This window comes from Chrysochloris asiatica, unplaced genomic scaffold (genome assembly GCF_000296735.1).
Source record: "Chrysochloris asiatica unplaced genomic scaffold, ChrAsi1.0 scaffold00051, whole genome shotgun sequence".
NCBI classification, from domain to species: Eukaryota; Metazoa; Chordata; class Mammalia; order Afrosoricida; family Chrysochloridae; genus Chrysochloris; species Chrysochloris asiatica.
In genome coordinates, this window is record NW_006408569.1 from 17,527,176 (window position 1) to 17,545,195 (window position 18,020).

At 37.5% G+C, this 18,020-nt stretch overlaps 1 pseudogene; it reads left to right on the forward strand.

Annotated features, from left to right (window-relative positions):
- The window catches only part of LOC102828407, a 32,803-nt pseudogene extending 15,676 nt beyond the window's left edge, over positions 1-17,127 (forward strand).
- The last annotated feature ends 893 nt before the right edge of the window (positions 17,128-18,020 follow it).

Genomic DNA, 18,020 nt, shown 5'->3' on the forward strand with positions numbered 1-18,020 from the left:
ATATATATATATATGTTGTTAGATTGCTTGACTGCTGCTTCCATAAGTGTTGATGGTGTATACAAGAAAAATCAAGCCTTTGACAACTTCAATCACTTCTTCATTTATTATGATGTTATTTATTACACTAGTGGTGAGGATATTTGTTTCCTTTACATTGACGTGCAACCCTTTTGAAAGGCTGTGGTTTTTTATCTTCTTCTGTTCTATTTTTACATCCTCTTTACTTTCAGCAAGCAAGGTTATACCATCTGCATATTGAAGGTTTCTAATGAGTGTTCCTCCAATCATGGTGCCATTTTCTTCTGATTATTGTCAGTTTTAAAATGGATGATATCAGTCCATCTCAGCTCACTAATGCCTAGAATATCAACCTTTATGCATTCCATTTCTTTTTATTGACCATCTCCAATTTTCTTAGAATCGTACTTCGTACATTATCTATTCTGAATGTTTGTAGCTGTTTCTCCACATTTTGAGTTCCATCCCATCAACAAATGAAGATTATGAAAGCCTTCACATCATTATGGTCAACTCTACTTGATGGAAGCAACTCTTCCCCAAAAATATTTTGATTGCTTTCCAACCTGAAAATCTTATCGTCTGGCACTATATCTGGTTATGTTCCTCTGCTATTAATAAGGGTATCAGTGACTAAATATTTAGAAGTCGTCTGCCTCACTTTCTTCCTAGTCTGTCTTAGTCTGGAAGCTCTGCTGAAACCTGTCCACCATGAGTGACCTTGCTGGTATTGGTAATACCAGTGGCATAGCTTCCAGTATCACAGCATCAAATAAATATGCAAGTTACCACAGTAAAACAAACTGACAGATGAGTGATGAAAGTTGGACAATGAAAAAGAAGATTATAGACAAATTGATTCAATTGACTTATGGTGTTGCAGAAGAATATTATAAGTACAAAGGACTGCCAGAAGAGCAAACAAATCTGTGTTGGAAAAAGTATAGTCAGAATGCTTCTTTGAAACCAGGATGGCCAAACTTCATCTTTCATAGTTCAGAAATAATATGAGGAGAGACCCACCCCTGGAGAAAGACATCGTGATTGGTAAAGTGGAGGATCTGCAAAAAAAAGGAGGAGGTTCCCAGCAAGATGTGTTAACACAGTGGCAGCTGCAATGGATTCAAACATAAAAATTGTAAGGATGCTGCAGGGTCAGGCAGTATTTTCTTCTATTGTACTTTGGGTTGCTGTGAGTTGGAAACAACTCGATGACACCTAGTAGCAGCAATATAACAAATATAAATGGATTTGCTTTTCAAATAAATTGTTGCTGTTTGTTATTTCTCTCTTTCTTCCTTCTTTTCTTTCTCTCTTTATTTATATTTTTCTTTCTTTCTTATGGGGCATGGCTTATAGTTAAAATCTTCCCTTACCTATATCCTAGAGCAATTTCTTGGTGTCCAGGAATGAAACTGGAAAATTGAATAGGAGGTAAAACAAAAAACATCTGGTATCTTTCCATTTTATAAATTCTATATTAAAAATTTGAGGAGAAATAGTGTACCCAGTGGAAAATCAATCACAGACAGTCCCATCATATCCCCCAATCCAGACTCTATACTTCAGACTTGGCAAATATAATTTATTATAACTTGTCATTTTCAAATCTGCCCTGTAACAAGTCTGCTATCACACAGCAAGAACAATAGCTGAACATGAGAAGTGACAGGGAATCCCTGCCCTGACGATCCCAAAGATGCCAAATCTAAACTTCAATGTATGAAATGCCATCTTTAAATGTGTACAAACACAATTTTCACCACAAATTCAGACATTTTTCTTTTCAGTTTGGTCAGGGAATGATTCCAAACTTTTTTTTTTTTTTTTTTTTTGTATTTGAAACAACAGCCTGGTTGAAAGGAAATTTTGATTTGAAGTTAGAGTTAGAGCTGGTAGAAAGAAGGAAGAAAAGAAAAAATCTCAGCGTTTAAGGTAGTGCCTCAATGAACTTACCATGTGCAATGTAAAGATATTGGTTGCTAATTGAACAAACCAAAGAAGGATACAGGATGATATAAGGAGAATTGAGGAGCACTTGCAGGATCTCAAGTGCTCTAATTGTTCAGAACAAGACTTGACTATAAATGTCCTTCATCTTTTCAAGAGCTTTCATTTATTTTCTCAAAACCAAGAGGTAAGAGACCACCTTGTCTCTTACCTCTTTTCATTAATATCAGCAACTATATACTAATATTTACCTGCAGCCACTGCTGATAGGACTGATTTTTAAGAAATCTCAAATACCAATATTCTAGCTGGCAAAAAGAAAATAACTTGTGGACACAGAGTTACATTTTAATACAAACCATTATATTGCTACCCAGGATTTCTTATAATAAAAACTCCTTTGTGCATTTACATTTACAGAACATTAACTGCTTGACATAAGCAGACAGGGCAGCACAGTGATCCTTCACAAACAATGATAAACTGCCTATTGGAGTTTATAGAAGAGAGGCGTGTACCTTGATTCTTAAGGCAATTACTATCTAATCAGAGATCTCTAAACAATAGAGATTTCAATGAAAACAGAACTAAAAATGGCCTGCAGAGGAGAGAAAGAAGCCTCTCCCTTTTGTAGTGTAATGATTACCCAGCCATATTACTTTCTAAGCTGTAGGCATTTTTGTTGTTGATGAGTGCTCTAAAGTTAATATCACCTCATAATGACCATATATAACAAAAATAGAATTGTCCCATAGTGTTTCCTAGGCTGTAATCTTTATGGAAGCAGATTGCCAGGTCTTATCTCCAGTAGAGTAGCTGGTGTCTTTGAATCATGTGCTTTACAATTGCACCTCCAGGGCTCATTGATGTGTGTTGCAGTTAAGTGCTGTTGAGTTGGTACAGACTCATAGCGACCCTTTATAAGGTTTTCAAGGAATGGCTGGCAAATTTGTACCATCAACCTTTCAGCTCAAATTGACCTTGCCATCTAGTGCATTACATATTTATTTATTTATTTTATTTATTTATTCATTTATTTATTTATCTAAAGTGCCATCAAGTCAATCCCTATTCATGGTGACCCAGTATAGATTTCCGAGGAGCAACTGGTAAGCTTGAACCACTGACCTTGCAATTTAAACTGACCTTATAGTCCAGCACATTAACACACAGCGCCACCCCGAGACTCATGAATTACTTCAACGTTGTCCTAGTCACCACAGTTTTAAACTGAGAGTGTGTTTTAAAATGAGGCTTGTGTCTAAGGTCTCCTAGATCCTATATGTTCTTTAACAGATGGATCTATTAAAAACACATCAATTTGGTGCTAAGGCACTGAAGTAAAGCAGTTGACTGCTTCCTCTAATTGTAAGCTAGAGAGAATTTGGTGTCTGTTTCTGAAAAAGAGGTGCCCTGGGAATTCTTAAAGGGCTCAGGCAAATGATTAGATGTATCTGAAGTTCCTTCCCAGAGGAACTGCAAATATTCATTTGAATATAGAAGGTCAATTTCTTAGTAATAAATGTACACCTAAAAGTGATACTTTTGATAATCTTTCTTTCTGCCAAGACTCAAATCATGTCATTTTTACATTTTGGTCAATTTTCAATAGACCAGAATAAAATTGTAATACTTTGCCTCTTATTTTCAGAGTAACTTCATTTTGTATTGTAGAATTATTTCGTTTATTCCCTTTGACAACTTTACTTTCTTAAGGAACTCTCTTCTTTTGAGCTCTCCCTCTACTCTAACCTCCTTCAATTAAGCAAAAATAAAGAAAGAAAGAAAGAAAGAAAGAAGACATTTTAATATGTTTACTAAAGAGGCAGAAAATTAGTTATCTTTGAATGAAGGAATTAACCCAGAGTTCAGCAGTCTGACATTTGAAATCTGTGCTGCAGTCCACAGCAAGCAATTCTACTTAAACCAATTTTTTTTTTTATCTAAAATGACATGAAGAAAAAATAATACAAGAAAGTGTGCAGTGCAAATATTTGTAATTTGCTCTCCAAAGAAAGAAGACCACTAAAGCTTTCTCCAGCATAAACACTGATAGGCTGCTATAGCAGCAGCAGAAAGAAAACAATTAGAAAGCTATGGGCAAATGTCCTGGTGTGGCAAGAGTCTTGGTATGCTGCTGTAGGTTAATGTGCTGGATTGCAAAGTTGATTTGATCTGCAAGGTTGGCAGTTCAGGCTCACTAGCCACTCTTTGGGAATCCTATACAGTGTCACTATGGCTCAGAATTGACTCGACAGCACTTAATAACAACAATAACAATGTCCTTAGCTATGAATAGAAGCAATGCTAAACAAAGGTGTATCAAGGATTATTATTAACATCTGGCTACTGTGGTGTGGTGCCCAGGGATAAACACTCAAACTCAGGATCAGTTTGAACCACAAGGTCAGTGGTTTAAACTCACCAGCCATTCCACAGAAACCCTATACAGGGTCGCTATGAGTTGGAAGTGACTAGACGGCACTTAACAACAACAGCAGCTCTATAACTAAATAATTAAATACATAATTCATATTACTAGGATGATATTTTTAAAAAGTATTTTAAAATTGTGTCTTAAAAGTAATGTTTTATAAATACTGATGTTTTAGGGTATCAAAATGAACCTGAATGCTATCACTTAAATTCAAGGCGAAATCTTCCTCTGAATCTCCATATCAAGTGATTTTTCTATATAGATGGATGAAGGAATTGGCAAGCAAGGCATTTCAGAATGACTAATTTCTTTTGTATAACTTTTAAAGAAATCTGACAACTAGGTCAACTATAATCATTATAGATACCTTCCACTTTGATTTTCTTTTAGAGTGTGTCAAAGAAAACATTGTTCATGTGTCCCCCACCAGACATAGCTGTTGAGCACAGATTCTATAAGAAACATATGGAATAAAACAGAAGTAATATGGTTGGCAATCTACCAGCCCATACAACCTTTATAAATTGGAGATAGAAAGGAACATCTTCTTTCAACATCCATACCCTCTTAAAAACAAATCAGTTGCCTTCAAGTGGATTCTGAATCATGATCATCCCATGTGTTTCAGAACAGAATATACTCCATAGAGTTTTCAAAGCTGTGACTTTTCAGAAGCAGACTATCAGGTATCGTTCATATGGGTGGATTACAGTGACCAAGTTTATGTTCAGAGTCTAACAGCATCAACCTTGTGACAACTAAGAACCCCCGCTCCTTACATAAAGTAAAAAGAAAAGTCAATCCGGTATAATTTATCATCAGAAATAAAGGGGAAAAGAATCTCGTGAGGGATGAATACTAAATACTGCCAAGTTTCTCTGACTTTGCAAGGTTAAAGAATGGGGGTATTAAACACTGCATTTAACAGGATAGTCCATATGTGGCATTCAGAAACTATAACGTACATGGTTATTTAACATTCCTTGTGCTTTATTGCCTAGGCAAAGGCTTTTGATTGTGTGGATAATGACAAGCTATAGACAACATTATGAAGTATGAGTATTCCATAACACTTAATTGTGCTCATAAGGAATCTGTACCTGGACCAAGAAACATTTGTTCAAATAGAACATGGGAATGCTGAATGTTTAAAAATTTAAAAAGGTGTGCAACAAGGTTGCATTCTTTCACCATACTTATTCAACCTGTATCCTGAGCAAATAATCCTCGAATTTGGGTTATATGAAGAAAAATGTGGCATCAGGATTGGATTAACAACCTGCGATATGCAGATGATACAACCTTGCTTGCTGCAAGGAAAGAGGACTTAAAACATAGCCTTTGGTATGGATTACTTATCAAAGTAAAGAAAACACAAATCCTCACCACTGGACCAATAAGCAACATTTTTATCAATGGAGAAAAGATTGAAGTTGTCAAGGATTTCATTCTTCTTGGATCAACTATCAACACTCACGGAAGCAGCAGTCAAGAAATCAAATGATGGTATTGCATTAGGCAAATCTGCTAAATAAGACCTTTTTAAAGTTTTGAAGAGCAAAGATGTCAGCTTGAGGACTAAGGTGAGCCTGACCCAAGCCATGGTGTTTTCAATAACCTCCTATACATGTGAAAGCTGGACAGTGAATAAGGAAGACCACAGAAGAATTGATGCTTTTGAGTTATGGTGTTGGAGGAGAATATTGGAAGTGCCATGGACTGCCAAAAGAACCAATAGATCAGTTTTGGATGAAGTGCAGCCAGAGTGCTCCTTGGAGGTCAATGTGGCCAAACTTCGTCTCTCCTATTTGGACATATTGTCAGGAGGGACCAGTCACTGGAGAAGGATATCATGTTTGGTAAGGTGGAGGGTCAGAAATAAAGAGGAAGACCCCCAATGAGATGGATTGGCCAAATGGCAGCATCGATGGACTCAAGTGTAGCAATAGTAGTGAGGTTGACTAAGGATTGGGCAGTGTTTCGTTCTGTTGTGCACATGGTAGCTATGAGTCATAACTGGCTTGATGGCACATAATAACAACAACAACAACAACATTGATACAAGTCTGTAAGCAGTATAGTCATTCTTCAACTATGTGGAAAGCCCTTAATAATAGCTTACATTCATTGAGTGCTTACAATGTGGCAAGTAGAGAGTGCTTTATATGAAATATCTCATTAGATCAAAACAGCCAAATGACCCAAATAATAGTATTTGCCCTTGTCAGGTTCTTAGTCTACCACTCACAACCCATTGGACAGAGCATGTTTTTGTGCCCAGTTTCATTTCCTTTGGGACTTAGTATTTAAATAGATTCTTAAAGACACAGTCATTTAAAGTTCATCAGGACTTTATCTTCACCTAGCCACCACTCTTCTGTCATTTTTTAGTACTGTGATAGTTTTTGTGTTACTCTGATTCTGGAAGCTATTTCACCAGTATTTTAAACACCAGCAGAGTCTCCATAGTAGACAGGTTTCAATAGAGCTTCCAGACAAAGACAGACAAGGAAGAAAGAGATGTGAATCACTTCTGAATGGACAGCTACTGCAAATCTTACAAACAGCAGCAGAATATTGTTTCAGATAGTGCCAGGAAATGAGCCCCTCATAGTTAAATGAACTCAAAATATGGCTGGGAAAGAGCTACCTCCTCAAAATAGAGTTGACATTAAAGACATATGTAGAGCAAAGTTTTCATGACCTTCAAAATGAGAAGTAACCACAACAAACATCCATTTATAATTGGAAAATTAAATGTACAAAATATTAATCTAGGAAAATTGGTTATCATCAGAAATGAAATGGAATGCATAAAAATTGATATTCTGGGAATTAGTTGAAATAGATTGATATTGACCATTTTGAATCAGACAGTCATATGGTTTACCATGAAAGGAATGACAAATTGAAGAGGATTAGAGTTCCATTCATCATCAAAAAGAGCATTTCAAGATTTATCTTTAAGAACAAAGGCTCTCTATGATAGGAAACCAGTACATACCACTATTATTCAACTTTTTTGCAGTAACACCTAAAGCCAATGATGATGAAATTGAAGAACTCCACCAGCTTCTTCAGTCTAAGTTTATAGGTCAAGTTACATTGATAATTACTGGTGATTGGAATGCAAAAGTTGATAACAAAGTAGAAGGATATGTAGTTGGAAAATAAGATCTTGGTGATAGAAATTATGCTGAGGATGACATGATAGAATTTTGCAAGACCAGTGATTTCTTAATTGGAAATACCTTTTCTGACTATACATGTTGACCTAACCACATGGAATGTATAGCAATCATATTGACTACATATGTGGGAAAAGACAATAAAAAAGACCTTAGAGTAGGCAGGTCTTGATGGCAGATTAGGGAAAGGTGCCATAAAGTCCTCCACCAGCAACAACACAAAATAAGAGAGAAGCAGGTTCAGGAGATGGCTCCAGAACTCTGAACTACTCATAAAAGAAAATTTATAAGTATCAAAGGCTTACTGTTAGTGGGATTTGTAGCAGAAGCAAGAAAAAATGGCATTTTTTTGAGTGGTGGCTCCTGGCAGAAACCCAGTGCAGCCATCTTGAATGGAATGCAGTGGATACAGGAGGAGGAAAGAAATTCGATCACAGAGACCTGACCAATTGTCAGAGATAAAGTTGTAAACAATCTTTTTTTCTCTCATTTCTCTTTCTCTTTCTGTGCACCTCCACTTTGGTAGAGAGGGACTGCCTGAGTGTGTGGACATCCCTTCCAAACCTTGTAGGATTCTGCTCAGTGTGCACATATCTTCTCAGCAAAGACCACAGGGCCCAGAATTGAAGAAGTGAGAGAGTCAACAGGAATAGCTTAAAACAGCTCTGGCCAACTGTGGGCTATTTCTCACTAGGAGAAACACCTGGATTATTTTGCTATGTTTTTTAAATTTTATTTTTGTGGCAATTATAGACTTCAGTGTCCAATCTTTTTTTTTTTTCCGGTTCCCCTTTTTATTTGGGGTGGGCTCTTTCACTTCCTACATCATCCAAGAAAACACAGCAATTGTGATCATATATCCAAGCTACAATCACACCCTATAAAATTCCACCATCCAGGCAAAAGCCAATAACAGCTGCAATACACCAGAGAAGAATAGATAACCAACATTTGCTAGAATTACTCTGAGTTAAGTAATAATAGAAGTGAATAGGGAAGTCTATCTCCTGATTACATTTACCAGGAGGCAATAAGAAAGCTTAATAATACACCAAAATACTTTCATCTAATTATTGAAAATACATCTAATTATTGAAAGTTCCCAACAAACAATAAACGCTCTCATTTCATGTCCAGGAACAATATAGATTAGCTGAATCAAATAAGCTAGAGTTAGGCCTAGAATTCCCATTGGAAGGAAGTCAGGCTTTGGAACTGCCTGACGAGGAATTCAGGAAAATGATATTGAAGGCATCCAAATAATTCACAGAGGGGTTGAGAAAAATAAGGATGAAGTCAGGAAAGTGCTATAGGAAATAGTACAGGAAAAAATCCACAACTGGCAAAAAGAGGTCCAAATGATTAATAATAAAATATGAGAAATGTACAATACACTGAAAGGGCAAAGGAGTAGAATTGAAAAGATGGAAGCCAAAAAAGTGGAAGACAAATCTCTCACTACTGCTAAGCAACCAGAAATAAGAACAAAAACTCATAGGAAAGTCTAAGACTAATGTGGGACAACATGAAGAGGAATAATCTGAGAGTTATTGGAGTCCTGCAACAAGAAGAATCACAGACTACCACAAAGAAGGTAGTTAAAGAGCTTCTAGAATAAAATTTCCCTAACATCCAGAAAGATGGATGATAAGCATTGAAGAAGATGAACAAACCCTAAGAAGGAGAGACCTCAAAAGAAAAATCACTAAGACATATCATAATCAAGCTCTCCAAAACCAAAGACAATTAGAGAATCCTGAAAGCAGTTAGGGAAAGGAGAATTGTTACTTAGGAAGGCAAGCAAATAAGAGTAAGCTCTGATCTTTCAGCAGAAACCATATAGGCAAGAACGCAATGAGGAGACATATATAAAACCCTGGAAAAAAACTGCCACCCCAAAATCATCTAGCAGCAAAGCTGTCAATCAAATAAAATGGTGTAATATAAACATTCCAGCATAAACGGAAGCTAAGAGACTTTTTCAAATCCAACCCACCACTTCAAAACATCATAAAGAAATCCCTTCAGAACAAACCCCACTCTAAGACTGAAACTCAAAGGGAACACATCAGCAGGCATGTAAGCTTGATGGTGACTATGTTGGTCTACTGGTGAGTGGAAGAGGGGAAAAGGCAGCAATGAAGAAATGGGCTGAGTTCAACCACGTTCCATAGACTCCCGTTGCCCTGGAGAGGAAAGAGAGAAGAGGAAGGGTTGGTTGTTCCAAAGTGTGATGAGACATGAGGACACCTGAGCTCATGGACAAGGACATAGCCACAGATGGGTATAGCTGAGAGTGAAGCATTCAGCTGATATAAAGTGAGGGGGGACACAGAAGAACACCCAAACTTGCAGATCATACCCATTTGACCTAGCCTTCATGGCTTGATAATCAGAAATTGACTAGAAGAAGATTTTTAAAATATGTTAAAAGAAATGAGGGTAAATTGCTACAATTTGATGAACTTAACCTATATTCATGGAGGTAGTAGCTCAAAATACCAACAGAGAGGGAAAGAGTCTTTACATCAAGTATTAATACTATCCCCTCTGTGTACAGGGTAGATAGGGACAGGCAACTTAGTCATTGGATACTTAAAATGAGGGGATGTTAAAGTCTCAAAATGACTGGCTTACAGGGTTTCACGAGGGAGTTTAGTTTAAAAGTTTGTTGGGGAGATGAGCCCAAGACCATCAAAAAGGAAGAGCATGAGTGGAGCTTGAGGTCCCTACCTAGGAAAGTAGCAACAGCAGAAGCGATGGCAGAGGTGGTGGCATGGAGAGATAGAGCAGCAATGGACTCTAGGCCCATGGAGTGAGTAAAGATGAGTGCCTACAGCTCTTTCACCAAAACCTCTTAAGCCAGTGACTTTAGCAGTAACAAATGGAACGAAGGACAGTTCTGATTCCACTCTTCAGGATGCAGAATGTTACTGCATGCATATTTCAAGGGAAGAAGTAAATGAAAAATTACAGGACATGCCAGATGGTACCTTCTTGGTTCAGGATGACGCAACAAAACTGCAGAGAGATTATACTTTAACTTTGTAGAAGGCAGGCAATAATAAGTTAATAAAGATATAACATTGGGATGGGTTAATATGGCTTTTCGAATCCTCTGACATTTAATTCTGTGGTGGATCTCATTAACCACTATCATCATGAATCTCTTGCTAAGTACAATCCAAAGCTTGATGTGAAGCTGATGTATACAGTATCCAGATACCAACATGATCAGTTGGCAAAATAAAATAACGTTGATGTAGTAGGTAAAAAAAAAAAAAAAAAGCAAGAATACCACCATTCTCAGTATCAGGAAAAGAGTAAAGAGTATGAGAGACTTTATGAGGAATTTACCAGAACATCACAGGAAATACAGATGAAGAGGCCAGCAATTGAAGCATTTAATGAAATAATTAAAATATTTGAAGAACAATGCCACACACAATGACAACATTGCAAAAAATATATTGTGCTATTTCGAACAGAAGGAAATGAAAAGGAGATTGAACAAATTATGATGAACTATGACAAATTGAAATTATGTCTCGGTGAGAATCATGATAGCAAAATGTGTCTAGAGCAGGATATGAATAAACAAAATTTGGACAACCGGGAGATAGATAAAAAATGAATAGTATCAATCCTGACCTGATCCAGTTGCACAAGATCTGAGATCAGCATCTTGTATGGCTCAATCACAAATGAGTGAGACAGAAGCATCTGAATACCTGACTGGGAATCAAGATTGAGGATGCTGATGAGACCTGCTTTATAAATGATGAAGATGAAAATCTGCCTCATCATGATGGGAAAACCTGGTTTGTTGAGGATATCAATCAAATACAAGTAGAGGATTTGCTTTCTGGAAGACCTGAAGGTTCATTCTTACTTTTTGTTTTGTTTTTAAGGAACAATATCGCTCTTTATTGTGAGGCATAGCTTTTATTTATTTATTTATTTATTTATTTATTTATTTATTTATTTATTTATTTATTTAAGTTATTATTTTGAATTGAGTAATCGTTTACATGAGAGAACATCAGCTTTATATTCATCCTATCGTATTTTGTTTCATTGCAATGATTACAATCCCCTCCATGCATCATCATGCAACAGTATTTGCTTCCATTCCCTTTATTTATTTATTTTTTGGGATGTACATTGAAGCACTCAGGAATATATAACAATTCAAAAACCAAATGGTATATATCCTGCAAGCCTGCCACCTGGACACCAGCACACAGCCCCTCTCCCTCATTAAGTCTAGAGTGCCCAGCTGCTCCATCTCTCCAAGTCTCTGCCTCCATCTCTGGAGTCACTGCTTCTCTGGATAGAGTCCAGCATTCTACTTTCCTCCCTTGATGGTCCCAGGGTCCTCCACTCCTAGAATGTAAGATTAACCACTCCCTTCCTTTTGTAACAAAACACCTACTTTTACATTTCCAACATTCACAATCAGTCCTGGTAGCAATTATTCACTATTGAACCACAAGAGTCTTATCCCCATCTCCTTTCACCAGTCCCATCTAGACAGGTTAAAAACCACTCAGTGGAGTTTCTACCTTCCCACACCCTCTGAAATGAGGCTCCCTCTTGAAAGTTGAAGGTTTCCCTCAGTTGGCTTAGATTCATTAAATAAAATTCCAACCCTCCCCATTTTCCTTTAGTTGTCTTTTTCACCAAATCCCATGCTACCATGGAACTAAAACAGTCTCTGGTGGGTTTTGTTTTGTTTTGTTTTGTTTTTGGGGGAGGGGGGGAGTGGGGAGTACACATGTATCCTAAGAGAGGCTATTCCAAAGCAAGACAGAATCTGGCAGAGCCATACCCATGATGCACTCTCAAAGACCAAAAGAAGACATGGACTCTTCAGCGGGTTCAAATAACCCCAACCCAAGCCTAATGTGTCCTGTTGAGGCTGCATGACTGAACAAAACAAAAATCCCAATAAAACAAACTGCAAAAACAGCATATGCTTCCAGCTTACTATGTCAGTGCAGAACACCACTGAGTCCCTGGGAACCCCATAACCCTTCTTCCCCTACCCTGATGGGTTGTTGCTCCATCTCCACTTCATATTCTTATAATAATTTCTTGTGCAAAACAAGCCATTTAAGTAGAAATAATACCCTTATACGCTAATAAAAACTATAGGAAAAAATGCTAGAGAACCATCTCTCTTCCCACTTCCACTTTATCTCCAAAATGAGGGTATCAGTGTGTGGACAGGGTAGGCAAACCTGACATTGAGGGAGTTATTGTGCTTAATGAGGGTATATTCAAGTTTGGTTTCTCAGAAATAAGGAACAGTGTTTTTGTGGAGATGGTGAGCTTTGAATCATAAAATGAAGTTGGCACTTTAGTGATGTTTCCTTAGCCTACAGAATGATCTGTTGTTTGAAAGCTTTGTAACTTTTTTATATAAGTAAAGAAAAGATGCAATCCAGTGCTTTTAAATGACTTGAATATACAAAATATTGATATAGAACAACATTCTTACATGTGTTTCCCTAAGTTTAAAGGCCCTGCAGAAACAGTAAGCATGGTTTCTGTTTATCACCTTCCCCTTGGTGGATGGGGGTTAGAGAACCATAGGTGTCTAAGTGCCGAGAGCCTGTCCTGGCATATTTATTCCAGGGTTTTTCCGAAGGCGGGTGCGGACGTCGGCGATAAGGATTACACGGAGTCATGAGTCATGATAAATTCAAAATCTTCTTATTACATGCTTTATTATTATTATTTCTGTGGCTACTCTAATACTCTACTTCTCTTATTCTTTACTGTCCTGCTCATTCTTTACTCCCCTGCTCTCCTGCTCATCTCTTCTGCTTCCTTTCTCCCCTCCCCTGCTCCTGTTTTCCTTCTCTCCTCTCCTGCTCCCCTCCTGCTCATCTCTTCTGTTTCTTTACTACCTTCCCCTCCCTCCATTCTTGTCTCATTCTATTTTCGTCTACTTATTCTTACCTCTACTTCTTGCCTCTGCTTCTTCTTCCACCCATTCTTCTACTTCCCATCTTCCCTTCCTCTTTCTTCCCTTCTTCTACACCTCTTTGTTCTATCTTACAACCCCCTTATATACCATTACAAAAAAAACATTGCTTTCATAGTAATCAATGACATCAAGGTACAATCTATCTTGGGGCACATTCCTCATGGTTTACAATTCTTAAATTTACAACAGGGATGAGAAGTTATAGCAAAGACATTATCTCAAGGCTTAAGAGACATTCAGGCACCTTGAAACCTTTTAGTTAAACATTTGTTCCTACATAAATCTATTATTTTCTCTGAGAAGCAAGTTAACCTTCACATATGTTTCTTAACCATTGTCTTTTATGTTAAGTCTTATTAATTTTAGTTGTTGGTGCAATTAACTCTCCATTAACTTCTTCCATACACTATCTGTTTATAGCCTACAAAAACATCACTTATCAGGGAAACTGAGATTATGAAAAACAACTTCTCTAATTTACTGATCATTAATTTAAGAACATCTAAGTCAGATTTTTTATTTAGTATCTGTATATACCCATAGCCTTTATCTATAGTCTAATTGTTTTTAGGAATTCTTGTACCCACAGCCCTTATTTATGGTCTATTCATGTTTAGGATTCTTTATTGCCTTAAACTAAGGCTACAAGGAAGAATGTTTACAATCACTAAACCTAAGCTGATAGTAATTCAATTGACAAATCCTGTCTCCTAGCAGTCTTAAGAATATTGTTAAATAAGTATTAAAACTACCTATAAATGTAGCTAATGTGTGGATTCTAACTTTTAATAAAAATATACTAAAGTGTAGGAGAGTCTAAGATCTAAAGTAAAAAAGATACTAATAAAATCATGAATAACTCAGAGAATGATTTAACAAGAGAAAAATTTAACTAGGGGTCTGTGCATAAAAAATAATAAAAATAACTCTTTGTGGCTCTGCCATCCAAAGAGAGAAAGAAAGAAAAAGAAAAAGAAAAGAAAAGAAAGTATTTCATTGTTGCTTTGCAAAGACAATGAATTCTTCATGCGCAGGTTCCCCCATGTCTCATTTATTTAATTCCTCGATTAATATGTCTCTATTTCTTTATTTTATTTCCTTAATTAATTATGGCCCTGGCCATTTCCCTCTTTTTTATTTTTTAAATGAAGGCTAATAGTAAAAAAATTAATATTAATATAAGTCTAAGAATGCATAAATTATTAATGTCCAAAAGGAATGTTCTTAATAGAGTTGACTAAAGATGCAGCTACTTGCTCTAAAGAAGTAGAAAGGTTATAGCAGAAAGGTTGGCCAGATTGTGGTCAGGGACCTCTGTAAATCATAGACCCAGGAGCCTTGGAGTCCAGGGTGACAGTCTTAACCACAGGGCATGTTATCCATGTACTTCTAGCCAGTGGTTTGTAAAGTTTTTACAGGAAGAGAAGAAGATGGCTTGGAGTTTAAACTGTTAGTAAAAGTCATCTAGAGTGTTTCTTGTTGCCTTTTTTGTGATCCTGCCATTAAGAAAATGTGTACAATCTGCCCTCATGCACCATTTAAATTTTTGGCTAGGAATCTTCTGCTCCATATGGTTAAGCTTTATAGCTGAGTGAAGCTAGGTGAATGCAATAGGGGCTAGGCATCTACTGTCTGCATTATGCCCCACCCCCATTTGTCAACACTCTTTGACAAGTTGAATCCATCTGTCTCTGAGCCAACCCTGAAACTATAAAAGGCTAAGAGTGGGTCAGCTGTTTGAGCTCAAAGCTGTACAGTCAGTACATAGTTCCTTTGCCCTGACTGAACCAGAGAAGCCAGTGCCTGGATATTGATGTATAAGAATTACAGCTAGGAGAGCTCTAAGGATGAAATTAAAATATTCTTTTCACTGATGATGAGAACTAGAATGGACCATGCTGTAGAAAGAGGCATGGGTTAAATTTTAGGAAAAACCTCCAGAGTTATTAAGAATGAAGCTAGGAAGGAAGGAGTGTTCTTTGGCTTTTCCTTGGTTTAGTTTCAGTTTCAGGGTTGGTTAAGAGACAAGTGAACCTCCACACTCAGTGTCATTGTTATAAATTAAGCCCTTGACTGATATCCAGCCAACTATGTTCCCTTTCCCCAAAATTGCCAGATTAAAATGTTTCTGAAAGTTTTTGAGTGGGTTCCAAAAAGTTCATGGAAAACTGAAATGAAAAGACACAGAATTTTTCCATGAAAAATTTGCAACTCTGACTATGGGTAAATATCAGGCTAATTGCTGCAGAATTCACCCAAATGGCTTTGCACCTAGTGTTGAGCCAGCTTAAGCCATTAGATGTTCAAAACTGAGTAAAAAGAATCCTCTCTTGTATTAAAATTTTAGAATGCTCAGTGTCTTTTTTAAAATAAGCCCAAGAGGAATAAGGATAAATGCCCATAGTGTTGGACCTTGTGTCTTCACCTTACCATAGAGCCAGAGAGCAAGCACTATCTTATTGTCTACCCACTGGCTGGCTTGTCAAGAAGGACTGCTTTAGTTCCCATTCTACATTGCTTTTTTTTTTTTTTTTTCCCCTATGCTGTTCTTCGTTGCTGTTTTAAACCCCCCCCCTTTTTTTGCTGTTGTTCATTACTTTGTGGGATCTAAGACTGAGGGATCATTTGAAAAGTTGAAAAGTATCTTTTCTGACCAGTTGCCAGATAATTTACTCAATCCTGAGCCAGTGAAAATGGCACAGAGGCCAGTTAATGACCACTGTGGCCTATGTGTGTGTATGTCAAAGGGCAGTACACAGTTCCTTTGCCCTATAATCTTGAGAACAGGTCTTGAGTCTACCTCTGTCCTGTCTTATGATCTGGGCACTAAGACTCTTTTTTTGGTATCTTCAACACAGCCCTCTAAGGAAGAAGGCAAGGGGACAGACCAAGACCAGATTCCATTGTGGGGGTAGATCTTGGAGCTGAAGGAAAAAGGTTGTGTTCTCATGGCTAGGGAAGCTATCCACCAACATGGAAGCCATTTAGAACTAGCTAGGTACAAGCCTTAACAATGCCCTCCTTCACCTTGCCTTAGATGCCAAACCTTGGCCATGTGGCTCAGGCCTGTTCAGGCTGTGTCCTTATCTTGCGAATCCTGAGGGCTTCCTAATACACTCTCCTCCCTGAAACCTTGGTGAGACTTCCCATTTGCTCCCTGGGACTTCCACATGCATGTGTTTTGAAGAAGCTCCAAGAGCCAATGTGATGTATTCCATAGATCTCTTTTTATTGGCATAATGAACTAGCCCCATGGGTCCTCTTGGGCTAAGAATTGGATCTAGGCAATGCCTGGTTTCCAAGGTCTCTGCTGCAGACAATACCCCACAGTAAGCCTTTGTGAGGCTTACTTGGCCTCAGAAGCCAGAGGAGACAGATGAAGGCCTAGCTGGGCCCTCTGCTGCCAACTGCTCAGCCTTGCTTTAGCTACATTTTGACAACCAACTTTATTTCCTTACAAATTCCAGCATGTGATGTTGGTGCCCTGTAGTTGCTTATTCTGTTGTCTTTGATGTAGTAAAAAAAAAAAAAAAAAAAAAAAAAAAAAAAAAAAATCTTGTAGTTTATGAATATCGTGTACCAGGAAGCCAACTATGTGTCTTGTATTGGGACAATTCATAATGCAGTCCCTGGACCCCTTTTACAGATTGTTTTTTGTTTCCAAATGTGTTCAGACATTGTTGTGCAGATGTAGGGGAGGGCAGTGGGGAAGGTGAGGGAAATACTTTTTAGTCTTTTTGTTTACCTTCCTCAAGGGGGGGCAATCTGGCCAACTTGTTCCAGTAATGCAATAAAAGACATTGCAAAATAAAATAAAATAAAATAAAAGAGTGTGGGGGAAGATAGAGTCCCCACTGAATAGTTTTCATCTTGTCTAGATGGGTCTGGCTAAAAGACATGAGGATAAGATTCTTAGAATTCAATAGAGAGTAATTGTTATAATGACTAATTGCAACTGTCACAATTGTAAAGGTAGAAGTTTTGTTGAAAACAAACAAACAAAAAAAAAAAAACCAAAAAACTGGGGAGTAGCTAATCTTACAATCCAGAAACAGATGACCCTAAAACCATCAAGGGAGAAGAGCAAAAGCAGAATTCGAGACCTTATTCAGAGAAGCAGTGACACCAGGGATGGAGGCAGAGATTAGGACATGAAGACTGAGGACTCTAGATTCATGGAAAGAGAGGGACTGAGAGCAATGAATAGAGAGAAATACTGTTAACTGATGGTACATGGAGGGGATTATAACCATTATAAGGAAGCGAAGTATATGATCTGTTGAAGGCAAAACCGATGGTCTCTCCAATAAACTTTCATTCAACTCCCAATAAAACTTAGAAAATAAATAAATAAAGGGAGTTATTTGGACAGAGCGCCATCAAGACCAGACAACAAGCAGAGATTTACATATGTGGCAACATCACACAG